The 14,824-nt window shown below is 46.2% G+C and overlaps 1 protein-coding gene across 1 annotated transcript in view; it reads right to left on the bottom strand.

Moving 5' to 3' along the window:
- Positions 1–8,771, bottom strand: part of LOC119092645 (uncharacterized) — a 32,452-nt gene extending 23,681 nt beyond the window's left edge. The window contains exon 1 of the mRNA XM_037215606.1: positions 8,693–8,771. The gene's annotated coding sequence lies outside the window, so the exon portion shown is untranslated. The remainder of the gene's footprint in view (positions 1–8,692) is intronic.
- Between the last annotated feature and the right edge of the window lie 6,053 nt (positions 8,772–14,824).

Genomic DNA, 14,824 nt, shown 5'->3' on the forward strand with positions numbered 1-14,824 from the left:
CCGGCTGCCCCGGGTGCGGGTAATTCCGCCGTCGCAGGCGTTGATGTAGACGACGCCGTGGGAAAAACCGCGCAGCCCGTGTCGGGTGTGTTCGATGAGTGTGTTGAAGATGATGGTATAGTTAATGTTGGAGATTCTGTCCAAGCTGATGGTGTATTCTGTGCCACTGATGAGCCCGCTGACCTCGATGCCGATGTGCCTGACGTCGAGTGTGCCGACCCGTTTCCTGCAGAGGGCTTCACCAGGAGCGGTCGCCGCTCGCGGCCGGCCCGCCGCTGTTTGGCAGGCTTCACCAGGAGCGGTCGCCGCTCGCCGCTCGCGGCCGGCCCGCCGCTGTTTGGCGCAGATGTTTGGTCATTTGTGGCGTGGAGTTGGCTGCAGGGCAGGATGTTGCGGACTAGTTCTGGACCATAAACGTTATCTATGTGCGGCCAGTAGGAATTTCGGTTACGCTTGGCTCTAGTTCTTCCTTCTCGCGCGGGCCTGTGTGGTCGCCGGGTCCCTCTGTGTGAGCATGTTTGTTTACGTAAATAAGCGCTTAAATCCCATTTATACTATAAATAACACTGCAAGTTTGTAGCCTTTAGCATTCAGTTTCTTACTCAACATCGCATCCATGAGTCGCTGGATCAACCATGATCACAACTCGCAGTCGTATATTTGAGTTCGATAACTTTGATTATCATCTCTGCTTCCGCTACTCCAACCTCGGTGGGCCCTTGTGGCTCTTTTTTGGCCAAATGTCTCCATTTCTTTATGCCCCTAGGTCACTAATCGGTGCATTTTGGTAATAGATTTCACGCCATAAAAGTATTAGGGTGGTCGGAGAACACTGATGGATATTGCCGCATCGACTTTGGTTTGGTTTGTTGGGCAGGTTGGGTCCGGTCGGGCTTGGTTGCGTTCGGTTGGGATAAGTTACGTTGCATTAGTTCAGACCATAGGACATGCAAAGGCTGACAGACCAGATCATCTTACCTAAACCTGCCCAGGGCCGTAGAAGCAGGCGAAATGCTACTAAATCGCTGTATTCACCGTTTGACAAGCCAGCGCCATCACTCGCTAACCAGAAACACTGAATGCAAGACAAGGATAAGCTAACTACTTTGTGTAAGCAAGCGTAATTAGCATGTTTACTATGCATCAATAACTAGGGGAGAGCACTTACATTGCATCACGGTAAGGACAATGAACTGTTTTGCACATACCATTAGTGCTAAAAGCGTGTGAGTTGTGTAAAACATAATTCTTTCTTTTCCCCATATTTTGGTTGGCTTCCGTCGCAGATAATGGATTTTTTCCTTCCGACAATTTTGGAAAACGCTGCACGGGGTGTTCTGCGTTTTGCGATGTCGTTTTTCCTTTCCGAGGATAAATTCATCCATCCCGTTATCTCCCTGACGTGGGCCCGCGTTTCCAAACCAACCCGCCATTCATTGGAAGGTTATTTAATCTTAACTTACGCTAGTAAATGTCGCATGCAGAGTGCAACATAACCATTTGCAAAGTTTGCCTGACTACGAGCGCACGTTATGGTTGTCAATTCTGCTTATTCTTAGTTTCCTTTCAGGTACCATGACGCGTATGACAATGCTCGTGGTAACACTCGGACGGTTGGGTTTGCTTTCCTTGGCACAGAAGTAAATTTGATATTTTTCCGCATTTATTTAGGTTGAAAGGCCCATTAGTTGCCTAAAGGTGCCCGTTTTCTCCATTCTATAGCAGCAAAATATCTATTAACGGATCCGTGCCTTGAACAGGTACGATTTACACATAAAGAGCGCTTTGAGACCACTGGCTCCTATTGTAACTCATATTTCAAAATCATCTGCATGCATTTAAGGGAGTGTTCCACATTTGTGTTGAGTTTTAAGCTGAAATAGCCATCCTAAAGATCATTCGGTGCAGTTCACAGCCATGCCCTTCATAGAACCGGAACATCTCTAGTTTCTGAGCTACACGCTCACGAAGATGTGCAGACTATATGGTGCATAATTTTTCGTGCAGACTATTTCAAGGCCACCCAGGCGTCCATGACGCCAAATTACCGTCATTAAAATCCTGCCATTTCATTGACCATGCGGCGAACAAGGGCAATAAAGATTAAATTGTCGAGTCGTTCTTATCTGATGTTCGTAAGCACGATTTCCAAGAATAACGGAAATCAATTAGTAATTCTTTTGTGCAAGGTATGTGCAATGTGTAATTAGTTGTGCAAGGCATGATCACGTAATCAAACAATGACGTATTGAGTAGGATATTACTAGGCAAAGACATTGCACTGTCTAGGTCAGTCTTTCCACCTACCATTTACCAAAAGGATACCTAAGTTACAAGTGAGCTTATTTCATCATGTCTGATACTACCCGGAACATCTTCGAATGTGGAACATACCTTTCAATAAAAATCGTGTTGTAAACACACCTATATTGTAATTCACGTGGAGATGCTCCGTGGTTGCTTTAACGTCACATAAAGGAAGCATCAAGTCGGCAGTCTTTTCAAGGCCGGCTCCCTTGGATTAAATGCAGGTATGTGTGGCAACTATTTCAGACATTACAAAATTATTCCGGATTTGTCCCCGAGCATGCTAATACTGCTTGTCTATTTCAAGGAACATACCAATTGTAACATTATGTTCAAGGAGGAAAATTAAGCGAAGAAAGGACAGAAGCCGAAAGACAAATCTGCTTAAACAAAGATTTTGTGATGAACTACGTAACCACTAATCCCAACATCAACTGCAGACGTCAACAAACAATTTGACGACGAGTGTGATATGGACTGGCGCTGCGCTGACACTGCACGTCAGCATGACAGGCCTTTTGTCGGACGCTATCGGCGACGCAATCAAACCCGCCGGGTGGCCGGACGGGCCAATACCGGCGATGCACCGCCCACCTGGCGGCCAGCTCCCACTGGCACGCCCTGGAGAGCCGATAGCACCTGGCGGGCCGAGCAAACATACCGCCGCCAGCCGAGCACACAGCGCTAATGAAACAGCGCTCCGGCAGCGCGGGCCGCTGCGGTGCCATACTGGTGACGGCGACTCGCCAACACATACTCGAGGAAAGTTAGTACCGATACTTACCAGGAGAGGAAGTTTTTAGTAACGATTGGAGCTAAACTCCGAGTTTCATGCGCGTTGATACAAAAAAAGCGAATGGGTAGCCCAAGGCGACGGAAATACGGTTGGATGGAGGTGGGAGAAGTTCGTGAATTTGTTTTTTCGACGGGAAAAGAAAGTTTTCGCCATTTTCGGATTCCAGTTCCCAATAGATTGCGAGATGCTCCTGCAGGGCGGCATGGTCAATCGGTTTGTGGTCATTGGAGAGTATCGGGAAGCGGTTGGAAAACGTGTCTAGAGCGACTTCTGTACTTGGTTTGCAAATGAGCAATTTTTGCCGACTGAAATAACTTGACTATAGGGCCTTGGTCCATATGTTGTCAGCCGGACAGCGGGTAGGATTGGATGTTGATCTTGGGCCGTAGTGGCTAACAGACACACATGAGTGCGTAAAATGTTGCGTTATAGCACGTAGGTACCTGGTTATGGTGGCCAAATCAGTCAAACTGACATTATTTTGTAATGTTTATGTTGTTCAGAATCTTGCGTGACGCGTGCGAATTTAGTTGAGTCCACTCACAAATATAGAACGTGGTTGTAAACAACACAGCAAAAATGCATATGAGCTGAATATATTTGGCATAGTAGAAGCATAGCACAGCACATTTTATCACATAAATGCTGAAAGGCATGGTGGTCAGAGGCTGACACACAGCTGCAATCAATTCAAGCCTAGGAACAGCCACTGCTTTGAGTATAACGTGCAGGTCATTTCAGGGCGAAAATTTCCAACATTTTTAATGCACAAGTAACTTAAGTTCAGCGCAATGTCACTTGGCCTCAATTTGGAAAGCAAGAGCGCTGAATTAAGCACACCCATCCATGTTAAAAAATCATATGTTTTAGGATCCTATAGGATTTAAAGGAAAGCTTGTCTTTGAAATGTCGGGGGAGTGAATGGGTTTTTGTAAACTGGCTTGTGGCATCTCCTTTTTAGAGATGAACACAAAAAACTATATCTCTGATATAGGGTTTATTTTTGTCACTCTTCCATCCTCCTCAAAGCTCTTTCCAACTAATCAGATTACTCCCATGGCTCATACAACCACCTTCTAGGTCCTGAAATATTGCATCTAACCTCCTGTGCTCTTCCTTGTCATATGTTTGTTTATTGTTATATGTTTTATGTTGTTCATATGTTTGTTTATTGTTTGTTTATTGTTTGTCATATGTTCAACCTCCATATGTCATATGGAGGTTCAAATTGGTGGGAGTTTATCCAGTTCATCGCGTTCATCACCCTTGTAACTATATTTAATATGCCATTCAAATGGATGATTTTATACTAGTTATAACTATATTTCTTCTCAAATTGAAGTAAACGACCCCTTTATTTATATGTAGCCGTATGGGCATGATGTATGCCTGAATATACACCATACAATAAATTTACCGCATTTGATTCTCTCGTGCGCCTCTTGCCTATAGCTCTAAATTAATCCCAAAAGTTACTGACGGATTTTTTAGTGTTCTTTGCTTAACGTGGTTCCATCTGCGGGATTCGCTCTTCTATTCCAAGATTCTTTCCGCTTTGACGTCTGCAAAATTACGCAAGTTGTTAAGTGTACAGTTGCGAAGAACGTCAGTCACATAGGTAACACAATAGTAATAGCCTTACTGCTCGGAGAAAAACCAGGAGAGTGGAAATAAAGAGTTGTTCTTATTCCGGCAACTTGTTTTTATAAAAAAAACAAATAGTAGACGTGAATTCAAAATTGTATGCCAACGATCCTGCTCGGTTTTTAAGTTGTCTTTTTAAAACAGAGAGCCAGTTTTTACAGCACACCGACATTCAGGGGATTATACAAGGAACAATTGCCAGCCATGACTACGATACAGTGCATATCTAAGTCAGAGTCAGAGTACAGAATAGATAATCAAATATAGGATCGTTTAGTCTCAAAAGATTTAGGTACACCTTGTAAGGCCGCTGACCTACGACACAATCAAGTCAAGGCATGGATTCAGCGAAGACAATTTCTAGGTAATCGTTCAATCTGATACAGCAACGAAGCGTTTGACGTAGCCATTTATCTGTGTAATAGATTTCTAGGCAACAAAACAGTTGAATTAACACATTCTATTGACCTAGGATCAGGTATGAAGATCAGACAAAGGTCAAAACCAGCCTGTTTTATCGCTCCAGAGCTTGCTGTGTGGGATAGTTTCTGGTTTTCATTTTGAATCTATTGATGACAGCAACCTCATTATGCACCTTCCATGGACTTCTTAAAGGTCAGAATAGGTCACTGGCCTAAAATGACCCAGGCCATTATTTTGTTTTAAGAACATGCTGTCTATCGTAAGCCTTGACGTTTACTGAATGCAAAAATCAAAGCAGCCTTGTATGATTTTGGTCACCACGACCCTCGAAAGGTCACACAAGGTCACTGGCCTTAAGAGAGCACCAGTGACCTTTTCCTGAAAACAGGTATGTAGGCTCACGCTGGTTGCACGAGAAAATCTGGGAATTCTTTGGACATTAATCTGGAACTCGACTTTGCTTGACCTTATTTCATCCAGAGTTGAAATGACCCAGGAACATACAATTTTGACACAAGTAAGCTCACGTACAAGCCAACACACCCTATGAATTTGGTATCTCAAGCTTTCTTAGTCTTTGAGATCTCTGCGGGGTTTCAAGTTGATCCCCCAACCATGCGGAGTGCATTCAACCGGCCACGCGGGCGCGTGTTAAGGTTTTGAATTACGCTCCAAAATTATTCTGCGTGCGCATGAACGGAAATGATACCTCATATGGGTTTGCGGACTTCGGTTCTCTTAAGGTTCTTGGAGTACCTGACCTAGGATTTCGGGCATTCCAGATATTTGCAAAGAGAGTTATTAAGCGTCCCAACACTCCGCCGGGCTTACTTAGCGGGTAGGATATCTAAATCTCATTTTTTCCTAACAATAACTTCAAAAATTGTCATTCAGAATGTCCTGAGCTATTGTATTAGTGTTGCCATTGAATTCAGAATTAGATTGTATTCAGAATAATAGTATTGCTATTGTATTCAGAATTGATTGAACTAACACATTTGTAAATTTCATAACTATAGCTCAAACGGAATTAGCCTGAAGTGACCTGTGAAATCTGGAATAATTCTACCTCATTAACTTTCGGAGCGCGTTTAAATTTACCACCGGAAGTGGTAAAAGCACCACGTTTGTCATAGTTGCCTGGAGCGAACACCGGAGAACCCCACAAAACCTACTATTAGCTTACGATGGTTAGCTATGGCGGATATTCTAAAACATATACATTTCACAATGCAGATCTCCCGTGCATATCCAGCGCGAAATTATGTGCCAGGTCTCGTGCTATCCACCTCCGAAAATAATTTAGAAATCAACCAACTGGTCAAGGAGCAATCGTTTTGTCCAAGCTGTTTAGAATTCACACGAGGCGATCAGACCCTCACTTCTGGAAGCTGACTCACCATATTACCGGCATAAAACTGTGCGACCAGACGTAAAAACGGCAAGAAACTAAAACACCTTGTTCTGGTTGAACTTTGAATTCTTACAGCAGTCAGAAATTCTGGGTGTAATTTTTACGTGTTTTATGGTTTGCTTGCATGTTGAAAGGCAAGCCATTCAACACTTCCAGTAAAGTTTTCTACGAAGGATGGCGTTTACATTGCCCATTGAATGGATACTCATGCGTCTATCCAGTTTGGATAGAAGCCGAGTTGTGCTCTACGATACCAAAATATACGATCTAATTATATGATGTAACAATATGATGCGATTCAAATTCTATTTTAAAATTCATACACGATGTAGTTCGTTTGTTGCTACTCGCCGTCATTCATTTGACGTAGATTTCGATAGGTTGTAAGACGTTGATTTTAAAAAGTAGTTGGCACGTCAACATTGCATACCAGGCGGAGCCGAATTTGCAGGGTGCCGAACACAGACCGATTTTGAACATTCAGGAGAAAAAACGAAATGTAACGAAGCTGGACTGAACAACATCAAACTGAACAGCTCCACATAATGAGTAGAACAAATATTCATCATCTAGATGTTCGTCTAGTCCCATGTCCCATTCACAACCACGCATATGCTTGGACACCACACGTAATGCTGGACAGGCACCTACGCAAAACTGCGAATACCCTATCTGCATGCCTCGACCAAAATATGTAGGTAGCTAGCTTCTACTCACAGCTCACACTTCTCACGGGCCGAATGTTACATTCAAATTTAACTGCACTTACCAACTACTCACCATCCCTCTGACAAAACACACACCGGGACACGTACCAAGATGGTTGACTGCTCAATGCCATAATGTCGCATTTTAAAGCAAACCATGCCACTTTGACAAACATGAATTTATGCACAAAGATAATAAGGACGCCATTAGTTTTTAGATCACCAATTCTGCAGTCTGCACCGCACTGTTTTTGTTCATACGAGAGATGTTTGAAATTATACTACTCGATTAACTTACTTATTTGTCTACTCCAATGAACAAAACTGATGCACAAACTCAGCTGGACGGTGACATGACGCCGTGAAAGGTTCTTGTAATGAGCTTACGTCTTCCGTGAGCGGAGAGTTTTGTTTCACGCAGAGGAGACAGCGCAGTAAGGACGAGGAGCATAGTGAAAACTGAACTTAACTGACGCTTCAACAAACTCTGAGACAGCGAAGTGTGCCCACAAACTGTCTCCCCTCATGGTGGCGCTGAAAAGGTCTAGACCACTAAAACATATTTTCCATTTCCAGTGCTGTATCCGCGCGATTTCATCGCAGTCAACATTTCATGCAAGAATGTGTTGAATAGAATGAGAACGTAGCAATGCACTTATGGCAATGAGAACGTTTCAGCCTCACCTCATGGAGAGCAGGCACTGATAATAGCCTCCCACGCTCGCGGGCGAGTGGACGCCTTTCTACCTCTGAATCAACTGGTCGAAACGTTGTCCATGCTAACACACCAAGGAGCCAAGCTAGTCCTAAGAACTATTATTTCGCGACCCTTATACCTCGTCTCAATCATTTCATACAACTATGACAACACGGGCACACAGCTATATTAGCTACAGCAAGAAACACAGGACGTCGTAGTCCGTTGCGCAGGGCGTGCCCAGTACGACACAGTTTATATCGCGATTCGCAGACGTCCAGAGGTATGGTTCCAGAAGGCTGGTCTGAACAAAGCACATCATTAGCGACTGGTTCCGTGAACATTCGCGTAGCGCGCGATAAGGACAGCTTTCTGGATGGTGACACGCTCGCCTACTGCCAGACGCAAAACGCAAGCGCGGATATGCTCCCAGTAGAAAGGTTCGAGAATTAAGATGCATCAACAAAACCCATGCCCAAAACGCTGACCGCATCACCTCCCCGCCAGCTTAGGCAGCGAGTGCAAAACACACGGTTTGCAGCATCCAAGATCAATCTGTCCCTTACTATCCGACCGGATGCAAAGAGCAGGTGCCCAACCTGAAGACGATTCGAAACAGGCTCCAAAAAATGTAAAAAGCATCGCTATCAACCTCGCTTCATCGCCCTAACGAGGCGCTGTCAGGTGCAGGCGGAGGCACTTACCGAGTGGCCGCTGGGCAGAGGCTGACCCACAGCTGACCGCCGGGCCGGAGACAAGTCGGCGGCCGGCCGGCGCAGCGGAGGCTCGTTCCCTACTGACTGACGGGCGGATTTATACCACGCTTGCCCGCCACGCGCGATTTATAGAGATATTGGCCACGTCACACGCCCGGCGGCGATGACTGGGCCACGATTGACCTGCGCGGCGGAGGCTGATCCACGACTGACTGACGGGGCCGATGCTGATCCACGACTGATTGACGGGGCCGACGCTGGTCCACGAATGACTGACGGGGCAGAGCTGGTCCACGACTGACTGACGGGGTAGAGCTGGTTCACGACTGACTGACGGGGTAGAGCTGGTCCACGAATGACTGACGGGGTAGAGCTGGCTCACGACTGACTGACGGGGTAGAGCTGGTCCACGAATGACTGACGGGGTAGAGCTGGTTCACGACTAACTGACGGGGCCGATTTTGGTCCACGACTGACTGACGGGGTAGAGTTGGTTCACGACTAACTGACGGGGCAGATGCTGGTCCACGACTGACTGACGGGGTAGAGCCGGTTCACGACTGACTGACGGGGCAGATGCTGGTCCACGACTGACTGACGGGGTAGAGCCGGTTCACGACTGACTGACAGGGCAGATGCTGGCACACGACTGACTGACGGGGCAGATACCGGCACACAACTGACTGACGGGGCGGATACCGGCACACAACCCACTGACTGAGCAGATGCTGGCGTACCACTAACTGGCGGGATGGAGACTGGTTCACCATTGGCCAGCAGAAAAGAGCAGGCCCGCTGCCTCCTTCTGCGCTGAATTTCTAGGCACTTAAATCTCTAGATAAATGCATTAGATTAATGTGAAAAGGAGCATGACATTTGGAATCGTAAAAATGTATTTTTCAATAGTTTAACGAACAACACCTGCAAGCAGTATAACCACCGGGTTACAGCAGAAAATAAAATCACTTTTAGCAAAGCCTACTAGTCTTGCCAGTCTTCATCGCACCGTGGCAAATGCACCTGGCTGACCTTTGCCGGGACACGGGGATATCACTTCCTAAAATTGGTTGAGAGGATCAGCCGATAAGGGTGGCGTAAACTACTTCCGAAACCTGATTTCTTACGGATTTTAAACGCTTTAATTTGCATTCCCGATGACACGGATAATTCTGCAATTTGGCCAATAAGAGGTTGCTTTAAGGAAGAATGACTTCACATCTAAAGCCAATGTGAAACTTTGACTTTGAGAGTTTAGAATTGGGTGTAATCTACAGAACACATATAAGTAAGGCGGTTCGATATGATCACCGGAAATAGGTAGGGTGCGCGGGGCGTAAAAAAACAACATTGCATGCAGCACGGCGCGGCCTAACACGTCCGGACTAGGTAAGAGTGCATCCATGGTACATTTTCCGCAGGGAGGCCACGGAAAATGTAGCACATACGTTGTCAGAAGGCATCTGGGCACTTCACGATAAATCGATAAGTGCTTTGCAGCCTCACGCTTCAGATTTCGGTCAAAATGGGTCACATGGGTTGTCGTCAGCACTGAAGGCGTCTGTGACATTTCTAAAAGTCTAAGTTGCACCGTTGCGGAGCCTTCGGCAGTTTCGAACTGCGTAGTTGCATGGCTACCTTTGGGGACAGGTTTTGCTACTTGCTTCAAAAGGTAGTTTCGCAAACTTACACATTGGCATGATCAGAAACCGTCCCGCATTTTGTATGCCACCCTTGAAATCGCTATTGCACAGTACATGATAGTAAGGACTTTATGAACCTTTGCAAGGCACGAGAAACAACTTTTCTGATACTGATTTTTCTGTTATTAAAAAGGTCTCTGAGAATGCCGTAGGGCCCTGCATTCAAATAAGAAATACCCAAGACCCGGCGAGGAGGGCTCTCAAAAGATCGGGTGTGTCTGAGCAGGTAATCAGGTTGCCCCGTACAGGAGTGTAGGGCCTTACCTTCAAATACCCGATGTACTGGGCCCCCCAAGCAGTCCAGCGTGCCCGAGCAAGTTAACAGATGAGGCCCCGATAAGTGTGTAAGGCTCCATTGAAAAACAAAGCAACCAAGATCCAATTTGGAGGGGCCCGACCGACCGAGTGTACAGATTTACAGGTTAACATCTGGACCGGCGGCGAGAGCCTAGCGCCCTAAGCAAGTGACAGAAAATTGAAAGCGTCCTAGACTTGTGTAGAGGACCCATGAGGATATCACGAGTGCGTCGTTCAAGTTAACCGAGAGCAACATGAAGAGCCCCTGAGCAACCGAGAATACCGCGGCAGGTTAACATATGGGGCCTCCGGCTATACCAAAGTCTTTCGAACGAATGAAAATAATTCGTGGAATGCCCCAGAATGACAAGAGCGTTTCGGCACGGTAGCAGAAAATGCCCAGCAACAGCCAAGAGCCCTCCAGGCAAATGAAAAAAAGTAAATGCAGCGTGGGAAGCCCCGTAATGAGCCGATTGACCCTGCAAATGGCCATGTAGGTCCCCCGAAAGCAGCATTGGGCCTCTGGACAGCGTAATGAGTCTCATATTTCAGTCTTGACCTACTCAATCAGTCAGTATTTTCTTTTTGTCTACTCGTGGGCCCTTCACTTTTGCTTGCGACTGTTCGCGGACGCCTGGAAGCCAAAAAATGTCCAACTGTGTTGCGTTTTTTGTTAAAAAATGCGTCTGTTCAGCCCGCTTTGGGCCCCTTTGGAGCCTATGGGAGCCTTCGCGGGGGCCCAAGGGTAGGGCCCACGGACCTTGGCCCCCGAAGGGACTGCAAGAGACCTATTATATTACGTTTTTCTGTGTGCATTTTTCTCTCAGCAGATTGAGACGTGTGGCGAGCCCCAATCCAAGCTGGACTCGCTGTCATTTGGAGGGCTGATCGAACTGGCACGAACTTTACACTAGCACCACCAGTCCAAGCTACCCTACGACCATGCGAACTGCTCGATGGTGTGGTGACATTCATCTGTGTGCATAGCTTTTCAGTTATAAACGGAAGTTTCAGATATACACAGCATGTCATAGTCACTGCAACTTGCACGAGATGCTGGGTGCTGAGAAATATGGAGAAGTATTGCTGTTGTTTTCTTCAATAGCACTTGGTAGTACTTTTATCATGAGCTTTGTGTGCACCGGCAACGTCATCACTTCCTTTCATTTCGCCCATTTAACCATAATTACACGCACTTGTCATGTCTCCGGCAGTGAGCAAGGTCAGCAGGTTTCCAGTGTCATTTCACTACAGGTTAACATTTTCTTGTTATGCATGTGTTATTACTTGTGCGAACAATATTTTTGAGGGGAACAGCCTGAAGGCCGAGCATGTTGGATGGCTGTGGAAGCTGAAAACGTGTTTGCATCTGTCACCTCTGTTTTGTGGATTCCCAAAACAGACTGAGCGAGTGATGTCACTTATTGGTTTTGAGCTTTGCTGAAAGTGATTTGTATATCGCATCATGTGTTTTTGGTCAGTCATATGTCAGATGCGGAATACAATAATGCATGCTTAACCCATTTTTCATGATGAAATTTATTATGAAAGCAGCAGGGATTGCAGTACAAAAACGGTATCATTGTTCACTATGACATGCCACAGTACAGCACCGAGGTAGTGCCACGATAACACTGTTGATCCGTGCCGTTACACAATGTACCCTATTGGTTGACTACTCTATGTCAAGCCTGTGAGATAACGGCTTATAATTTATGAATGTTGTAACAACTGATTTAACGACACCAAAGGATTATCACCAACGATAACCTGTTGCACCACGAGTGTTATATCGGGGTTAGCTTATAACTGCATACATAATCCTAAGCAAGAAAAACGTTCTAGGTAGCTCAACCGTACCACTTTTACCATAGAAATAATAATGCTTCAATTCATAGCAAGGTGACAGATTCATTAATTTTTGCATGCAACTGCATTTCCAGTCACAACTAAAAATTGAAAGTAACTACTGTGCACATCACATGATACCAATGTCAGGACTGCAGCACCGCAGGCAAGTGTAAGTCGGCAACACAGTACTGACATCAACAGTCCTTCGCAGGTTTCGGCACGGATTAATGACGGTATATGAGTTTTCACAGCATGTCGTGCTTCGATATTAATAATCTGCCCTGGAAGCTGGTGATCGCTGCGTTGCCTTTCCAAACAGCTCACCAAGGGCTCCGTCACGACCAGTACCGAGACAAAAAATCCACAGACAAGCCATTCGCTAGCCTGCCACCTAACACAGCACCCGCGACGAGAATGACCGGTTGGCGTTAGCTTTCGTGGGCTTCGGGGTATTCTTTAGGTCTAGCTGCTAGGTGTTGCCAGGTATTGCTATCGTCACAAAACCATTCCATGACGTCATCAAACAATGACGTTATGGGGCGCATTTGAATCTTGACAGCTTACCGATAGTTACAAGTAAGCTTTTCTCATGATGTTTGATGCCCATCCCAATGTCTTCAGATGTGGAGCATTCCCTTTAACCAGTAGCTACTGGCAAACTGAAGGCCGATTACACGCGCGTACCTGCTTATGTGCGTGCGTGCATCACTATGCAGCGGCAGACTCATACCAAGTAAGCACCATCTGGAGTCCATGGTCTAGGTTTTCCAGACCAGCTATTGGACTGGATGACCTTAAGCAATCCGTCAAAAACTGCGGATAAAGTTGTTAGATAAAGACATGCTTAACTAGCCTTGCAGAAGTGCACGCTCCTATTCGGTTGCACGGGGGCTCCAGCGCCCCACGCCACACTTTGGCTTCAGCCCACAATTTTTAGCAGGAAATGGGCAAAATCCGGCGAGAAACCCATTTGTTGACGCATGTTGCGTGCGGGTTGCACTATTTTGGAGTATCGCGCACAAGACACGTTTCATCGTAATCATTTTCTTACCTCTGCTCACTTGGAACGCCGGGCATTCCCACACATTCCTATTGTTGCTTGCTATTTCCGTTTCACTTGCACCTGCTGGTATGATGAGGACCGATTTCTCAGAAGTTGCAAGATCTGAAAAAAGTAATCAATCCCACGTGGCAGACTAATGCCCGGAGGCGACGTTCTCATGGCGCCCGGAAACCGGCGAACCGTACAACGAGACAAAACCAAGATAAACCCCCGATGACTGGCGCGCCCGAAGCATGGAACAGGCAGAGCTCCGCGCGCTCACCAGGTCCGTTAGCGACCCACGACAGCTCGGTAAGCCACCCGGGTGTCTGCATGCCGAACGAGAGCCTCGCTGACGCCGCTCAGGCTGGCCAAACTATGAAAGGGAGGAATTCGAATTTATACGGGGTTTTGAGCTGAAATAGCCATCTTGAAGACCTTTCGGTGGTGTTCGCAATCGTGCCACTCTAAGACCTAATCTCCCTGAGTTTCTGAGCTGCACGCCCGCGAAAATAGGGAAACGTATATCGGAAAGAGTATTTCAAAGTCACCTCGGCATTCATGGCGTCACAATATCGTTATTCAAATCTTGCCATCCCATAAGCCATGCGGTGAACAAGGCAAATAAAAATATAAGTGTCCGGGCGTTCATATTTGGCATTTGTTATGCGATTTCCAGATATAACGGCCGCCAACCGGCTCTCAATCACTGTTGTACAAGGTACGATAACGTAACCAAACCACGACGCACTGGAGCGCATATTTACTACACAGATAATTGTGGTCTAGTCGCGTCCGTTTCACTGAAAAGTATACCATTAATTATCAGTGAACTAGTTTCACCATATCTGATGCCTCAACATCTCCGAACGTGAAGCATTCCCTTTAATACAAGGCTAACGTGGCCGCCTGCGCTGTACGCATAGCTGGATCTACTTCATCGAAACTGAGAAGGCTTGTGGTTATCGCAGCCTCAGGTGTCGCTGACATGGCTGGGTGAACTGCATGACGCTAGGATGCTGAAATGAAGAGGTTATAATGCTTATCGACATCCCTCACAGCACGCATCGGTTTAACACGCAATATGCGTATTTGCCACGCCTCCAGAGCGTTTACGAACGTCTGCCATCGCTTTTCAGAGTGTATAAGCAGACATGTTGACTTAAACAACATCTGCTCTCACCACCAGGCCTAGCGGCCAGCTCTCTGTCTCTCTCTCTCTCTCTCTCT

This window comes from Pollicipes pollicipes, unplaced genomic scaffold (assembly GCF_011947565.3).
Source record: "Pollicipes pollicipes isolate AB1234 unplaced genomic scaffold, Ppol_2.1 Scaffold_3447;HRSCAF=4054_pilon_pilon_pilon, whole genome shotgun sequence".
Lineage (NCBI taxonomy): Eukaryota > Metazoa > Arthropoda > Thecostraca > Pollicipedomorpha > Pollicipedidae > Pollicipes > Pollicipes pollicipes.